Below are 7,443 nucleotides of genomic sequence, written 5' to 3'. Positions count from 1 at the left end.
TGCCAGAAAAATCTAGTGGTATGGAAGTCGGATACCTAGGAGTGAAAGAAGAAACATTCATTTTTCCTGGCAGGAGGGGAAGTGTCGTGTAGGTGGGGCATAGAGGATACACGGCCAGGCGGTGGCTCCAAGAGCAGGCAGGTGAGGCAGCAGCTGGCAGACTGGGCAGTCCCACATTTGCATGCGCATAAACCGAGAGGAACAACTAGGGGTGAGACAGACTGCACAACCCAGGGTTCCAGCACAGTGCAATAGAGCCCCAAAACCTCTTGCTGCAAAAACCCTGTGACAACTGTGGCGGCAGGAGGAACTTTGTGCTTCATAGGAGAGTTCCTTCCAGAGACCCACAGGGTCCTAGAACATACACAAACACACCCACATGGGAATCAGCACCAGATGGGACCAATTTGCTTGAGGGTAGTGAGGGAAGTGACTGAAAGCCCACTGAGAGACGAGCTAGCAGCATTAATCCCTCTTGGACCCCTCCCCCACATACAGCAGTACATACAGTGACCTGGGTTGCCCCACCCTGGTGAACACCTGGGTCTCCACCCTTTACATTGTAACAGGCACGCCCAACAAAGGTATATGCTCCCATGAAAGAACAGATCAAGCACAAAAAATAGAACTAAGTGATGAAGGGATAGCCAACCTATCAGATGCACAGTTCAAAATACTGGTAATCAGGATGCTCACAGAAGTGGTTGGCTATGGTCGCAAAAGGAGAAAAAGTGAAGGCTATGCAAAATAAAATAAAGAAAAATATACAGGGAACCGACACGGAGGGGAGGAAACCAGGACTCAAATCAACGATTTGGAACATAAGGAAGAAATAAACTTCCAACCGGAACAGAATGAAGAAACAAGAATACAAAAATGAGTAGACGCTTAGGAACCTCAGGAACAACTTTACATTTTCCAACATGTGAATCATAGGGGTGCCAGAAGGAGAAGAGGAAGAGCAAGAAATGGAAAACTTATTTCAACAACTAATGAAGGAGAACTTCCCCAATCTGGAAAAGGAAATAGACTTCCAGGAAGCCCAGGAAGTTCAGAGAGTCCCAAAGAAGTTGGATCCAAGGAAGCACACACCAAGGCACATCATAACTACATTAGCCAAGATGAAAGATAAGGAGAGAATCTTAAAAGCTGCAAGAGAAAAGGAGAGATTGACCTAAAAAGGAGTTCCCATACAGTATGAGCTGATTTCTCAAAAGAAACCTTACAGGCAAGAAGTGGCTGCAAAGGAATATTCAAACTCACAAAAGGCAAGGACCTCCATCCAAGATGACTCTACCCAGCAAAGCTATCATTCAGAATGGAAGGGCAGATAAAGTGCTTCCCAAGATAAGATCAAGTCATCATCACCAAGCCCTTATTATGTGAAATGTTACAGAGACTTATCTAAGAAAAAGAAGATGATCAAATATATGAAGAGTAAAATGACAACAAACTCAAACTATCAACAACTGAACCTAAAACAAACAAAAAACCAAACTAAGCAAACAACTGGAAGAGGAAGAGAATCACAGAAACGGATATCACATGGAGGGTTATCAGCAGGGAGGGGGAGGGGGGAGAATGGGGGAAAAGGCACAGGGAATAAGAAGCATAAATGGTAGGTACAAAACAGACAAGGGGAGGTTAAGAATAGTATAGGAAATGGAAAAGCCAAAGAACTTATATGTTCTTCCCATGGGCATGAACTAAGAGGGGGTGGGGGAGGAATGCAGGTGAGACAGGTGGTGTATGGCAGAGTGGAATAAAGGGGAGAAACAAAATGCGACAACTGTAATTGCATAATCGATAAAATGTATTTAAAAATATTAACTTGGCCATAAAAAGAGTGAAATCTTAGCCATTTGCGACTACATGGGTGGACCTAGAGGATATTATGCTAAGGGAAATAAGTCAGAGAAAGCCAAACATCGTATGATTTCACTTATATGTGGAATCCAGTGAGCAAAATAAACAAACAAACAAAACAGAAAGATACTCATAGATGCAGAGAACAAGTGATGATTACCAGCGGGAAGGGGACTTGGGAGCTGGGTGAAAGGGTGAAGGGATTAAGAAGTACAAATTGGTAGTTACAGAACAGTCACAGGGACGTAAAGTACAGCATAGGGAATATGGTCAATAACAGTGTAATAACTATGTGCGGCGCCAGGGGGATACTTGAACTACCAGGGAGATCGCTTTGTAAAGTATGTGAATATCTAACCACTATGCTGTACACCTGGGACTAATATGAATAATACAGAACAGCAACGGTAATCAAAAAACAAAAACAAACAAAAACAGTTTAGAGCTGAGTACTAAGAGGATTCAGGTAAAGCATACTTGAGAAGGAAGTGGCCATATGTGAAACTAAGAAAACTGAAATTAGCTGGCTGGTGTGGCTCAGTGGATTGAGTGCCAGCCTGTGAGCCAAAGGGTCGCTGGTTTAATTCCCAGTCAGGACACATGCCTGGGTTGCAGGCTAGGACCCCAGTAGAGGGCATGCGAGAGGCAACCACAGATTGAAGTTTCTTTCCCTTTTTTATTTTCCTTTCCCCTCTCTCTAAATATAAATAAGGAAAATCTTTTTTGTAAAAAAAGAAATTGAGAATTAATGAGCACTGCACCTAAGCCAGGAAGCAGCCTAAGAAACAGCAGACCAAGCCATTTAAAAAGGTGAAAGTAGCTCTGGCTGGTGTGGCTCAGTGGATTGAGCACCAGCCTGCAAACCAAGGAGTCGCTGGTTCGATTCTTTGTAAGAGCATATGTGTGGTTTGCAAGCCAGGTCCCCCGTGGGGGGCGTGTGAGAGGCAACCATACACTGATGTGTCTCTCCCTCTCTTTCTCCCTCCCTCGCCCTCTCTAATAATAAAATAAATAACATCTTTAAAGAAAGTTAAAAGTAAAATTAATAAACATAGTAGCATAAATGATGGAAGCCCAAAACAACAGCAGGAAAAAAGTACGATCTATGTAAACAAAAACTGCTCCTTTGGGAAGAAATAAAACTGTTTACCTTTTTGCAATATTTGTGGTAGTCAGCATTCTAAAAACGAACCCCCATGACCATGCCCTTGTATAATCCCATTTCCCTGAGTAAGGGTGGGATGTGTAAATATGGTAGAATATACTCCCTTGACTGTGTGGCATTGCCTGACTAAGGGATTTTGCAGATGTACTTAGAGACCCAAATCAGTTGATACAGTCACTCCTAAGTGAGGTCATCTCTGGAGGTCCTGAGCCAGTCAGGTAAGATTGTAAAAGGGGCTGAGCCCTTCCAAAAAATGATTAGACTAAATAACAAACTTCTCTAAACAAGTAGAATAAAAACAAATATATTAAGAGGCAGCTCACAGAGGAGGAACTTAAATGGACTGACTACACACAGGAAATGTTCAACACAACAGCCATTTGGAGAAAAGTAAATAAAAATGAGATAACAATTTCCCACTCATCAGACTGGCAAAATTTTATAATTGATAGGATCAAGTATTGAAGGACAACAGAGGATCTTTGTACACGGTTGGTGGGAGTGTAAAGTACTTCAGCCACGTCGCAGAGCACTTTGCAATACCTAGCTGAGTCGAAGTTGCACACACACTGTGACCCAGCAATTCCACTTGGGCACTGACCCAGAAAATATTCTCACCTACACAGGGCATAGCCCAACTAGAATGTCGGCTCTGTGAAAGCAGGGCGTATTTTTCTGTTTCATTGTTTGCTGTATGGCCAGTGCTGTAGATAGTTGGTCCTCGATCAGTATCAGTTCACTTCATTAGTGAATGCATTAAAGACACAGTCATATTAGGAAAGCCTCCTCTGGCTTCATTGAGGAGGTGAAAACTAGAGGCAGGAGGAGGAGGTGTGCAGTGAAGCAGTGATGCAGTGATGCAGTGGTTCAGGAGGAAAGTGACAGGGTTGTGATCACGGAGCCCAGTTCAGACAGAGGAGCCGCCCCTCCCCTGTTGCACCTCTCACTTGCTTCCCAATAAACTCGGCTCTCCTGTCCTCTGATCACAGACAACCTGAGGGTTTCTGCCTCAATCTCAGCCAGGAGCTTCCTCAGCTCATCTCTACTAGTCACTGGAGAGTTGAACACTGAGCAATGAGACCCAATGCTCAGCAACCTTGTTCAGGGACCTAGGAAACAGATCTAGGCCCCACAGACTAGCATTCAAAGCCCTGTGATACCCAAGCCCCACACTTCAATTCTCCTGGGGACCTGACAGGTAGGTCAGCAGCAAGTGATTTGGGCTGGGAGGGGACTGGAGCTCAGAGCAGTGCCCCATCTAAAGTAGGCAGCACTGTCAGCTCCAGCAGACAATAGCCACGGCCTTGGCCGGTCCTCCTGACCATGGCTGTTGTCTCTCCTCTGGTTCCTGGGGCCCCCTTCTCCATCTGTCTTTCACTCCCACCTCTGGAACCTTCCACTTCCAGGAGCTTGAGTTTGCTGCCCATGTGTGATGTCTCCCTTCCTGATGTCTTCCAGCTGTGCTTCTCTCTTCACTGCCCCCACCCCCAGGCAGTTCTGCAAAGCTTCTGTGCTTATACCCAGGGTCTCTGGTGCTTCCTGCTATGCAAGCTGCCTTTACTCATAGTCCTTCAGTAATACTCCCTGACAGCCCTGGCTGGGTGGCTGGACTGAGTAGAGTGAAGTCCTATACACCAAAAGGCTTCAAGTTGACTCCCATCAGTGCATCTACCTAGGTTGAGAGTTCGAGCCCCCAGGCACATATGGACCTGTGGGAGACAACCAATTAATGTTTCTCTCTCTCTCTCTGTCAAATCAATAAACATACCCTTGGGTGAGGATTAATAATAATGGTAATAACAGTAATAATAATAATAACACTCTCTGTCAACTCTGCCACTGAGGTGCAATATCTGGAACTGTTCCATTTTGCCTATGACTTTCTTCCAAGTGTGCCCTCCCCCCAATTTCTCCTTTGTCTATTCTTCTCCAGTCCAGCATTGCTGAAACTAGGGGACCTGCTCAGTGGTGTCTTCTCACCCACGCTGATGTGCCCATGGGAGGAGGCTCCTCTCCTGCTCCACCAAAATCTCCAGCATCTTAAGTCTGCCTTCAGTTCCCCTATCTCTGCTTCCAGCCCCAGGTCAACTCTCCAGGTCTGTGATTGATAAAGAAGCCACTTTCCCAATGCCATGAACTGTTTGCATGTCAGCCCAAGTGTCTCTGAGTCCCCAGGGTTGTAATGGAGAAGGCTCGGGGCAATATGAGTGTTCTCTTCTGCATGGAGCTCCTTGTGCCCAGAAATGGAGGAGGAGAGAGGACCACCATTCATCCCAGCATGAGGACAGGTAGAAAGTGGACTCAGGAAAGGATTTGGAGGAGGTGGGGTAATTTCTTTGTTCTTTCTTCTGCAGGAATCCAGGTATATCAGTCTTAATAAGGTGGGTCTGGGATTCTCAGGTTCTAGAATGCAATGATTCTAACCCCTTCTAAACCTTTCATGGGTTAACAAGGGACTCTCAGAGTGGAGAGGCCCTTGGTAGACAGGAGCTCTCATTTCGATCCACCCAAACTCCTCTCCCTCACCTGTCACTAGCTTAGAGGAGACAGGACTCCTTGGAGAAGTGCTTGATTCCAGACTGGGGCAGGAAAAATGGAAGGTGATACAGGAACATATTGCAGTGCCAGAAAGTAAAGTGGTCAGAGTCTGCTGCCAACACTACCGCTGCCGCTGGCCCCAGGCAGTCTCGGTGCAGATGGAGGCCCCCTGCCAGGACAGCTGCACTGCCAAGCATCCTCAGGCGGCATATTGGAAGTCCTAGAATATTATATCCAATCCCTGCCAAATACATCCCACTGTGCACACATCTAGTGTGAGATCCCCCCTGGGGCTGGGTGAGCACCATGGCTGAGAAACTCGCCTGCCACCACCACAGGGACCCCCGGCAGGGGAAGAAGTGCTTGCAGAAGGATGCCCACCACTGTTGCTGAAGTGCTCGGACACATTCTGTGCCAGCACCTGCATGGAACATGGCAAGCCCACTGGTGCCCACTCCAAGGAGATGCATTATAACAACGGCTAGTGGCATGACACCTGCTACCACTGTGACAGGGGCCTGCACCCCTTGGCCAAAGTGACCTTTGTGTCCAAGGACAACAAAAGCCTGTGCAACAAGTGCACCATGCAAGAGGACTCCCCCAAGTCCAAGGGCTGCTTCAAGCCCCTTGTAGCAGCAGATTAGAGGCAGGGTCTAAGGGGACCATCTGGCACAAAGACTCCTTCACCAGCAGCAAGTGCAAGCCAGTCGTTGAGACTGGGAGCTTCTTCCCTAAAGGGGGGACTTCTATTGCATGACTTGCCATGAGGCCAAATTTGCCAAGCATTGCGTGAAATGCAACATGGCCATCACACCTGGAAGAGTCACTTACGAGGGTGAACGCTGGCATGCCGAGTGCTTTGTGTGTGTTACCTGCTCTAAGAAGCTGGCTGGGCAGTGTTTCACCACTGCGGAGGACCAGTATTACTGTGTGGATGTCTACATGGACCTTGTTTCCAAGAAGTGTGCTGGATGCAAGAACCCCATCACTGGGTTTGGTAAAGGCTCCAGTGTGGTGGCCCATGAAGGTCAATCCTGGCACTACTACTGCTTCCAGTGCAAAAGAAAAAAAATAAAAAAGCCCCATGAATCTGGCCAACAAGTGCTTTGTTTTCCATCAGGTGCAAGTGTGTTGCCGACTGTGCCAGAAAGCGGGAAAGTGACAGGAGCTCCTATCCTGTAAAATGGAATTAAGTCTCGTTCTCTGTGTCGTCACCCACTGCCCTACACCACCCATAGGGAAAGAGCACTTTTACCCTTTCAAAGTTGTTCCTTCTCTCTTTTCTCAAATAAGGGAATTATTACTCAATAAGGGAATACATTCATCGTAGTATAATTTAGCCAAATGCACGCTGCCTGGTGTGGCTCAGTGGATTGAGTGCTGCCCTGTGAACCAAAAGGTCGCTGGTTGGATTCTCAGGCCAGGTCCCCACAGGGCATGTGGGACAGTCAACTACACGTTGACCTTTCTCTCCCTCTCTTTCTCCCTCCCTTCCTCTCTCTCTAAAAATAAATAAATCTTTAGAAAAATGAAGTGTAGGAAAACACAACTCTGCAGCAAAGTTAACCTTTCAATGGCTGCAGTTAAAAATATCACTCTTAGAAATATTGACTTTTCTGCATGTTCATCATACAGCAGAAAAGAACTGACCATTTGGCTGCTTAGTGATGTAAGCAAGAAGCCTAACAGATAAAGCTCCCACTGAGATGCCCTTTGTGACTCAGCTGGGACCCACCGTGTCACAAGAGTTGCAGGGGCTACTCCAACTGGCTTCTCCAACCTGCGGCTCACCCTGTGTTCTGTGACCAGAAGAACTTACTGAAATGCATGGTTTAACTTCCTCATCAAAACTTTCCTTCTGTTCCTTTGTGCTT

General features: G+C 46.6%; 1 pseudogene; it reads left to right on the top strand.

Annotated features, from left to right (window-relative positions):
- Positions 1–5,804: 5,804 nt before the first annotated feature.
- Positions 5,805–7,045, top strand: LOC128780078 (four and a half LIM domains protein 1 pseudogene; annotated as a pseudogene).
- The last annotated feature ends 398 nt before the right edge of the window (positions 7,046–7,443 follow it).

Source organism: Desmodus rotundus, unplaced genomic scaffold (assembly GCF_022682495.2).
Source record: "Desmodus rotundus isolate HL8 unplaced genomic scaffold, HLdesRot8A.1 manual_scaffold_236, whole genome shotgun sequence".
Lineage (NCBI taxonomy): Eukaryota > Metazoa > Chordata > Mammalia > Chiroptera > Phyllostomidae > Desmodus > Desmodus rotundus.
Note: the sequence above shows the minus strand (reverse complement) of the source record. Positions and strands in the feature narration are given on the sequence as shown.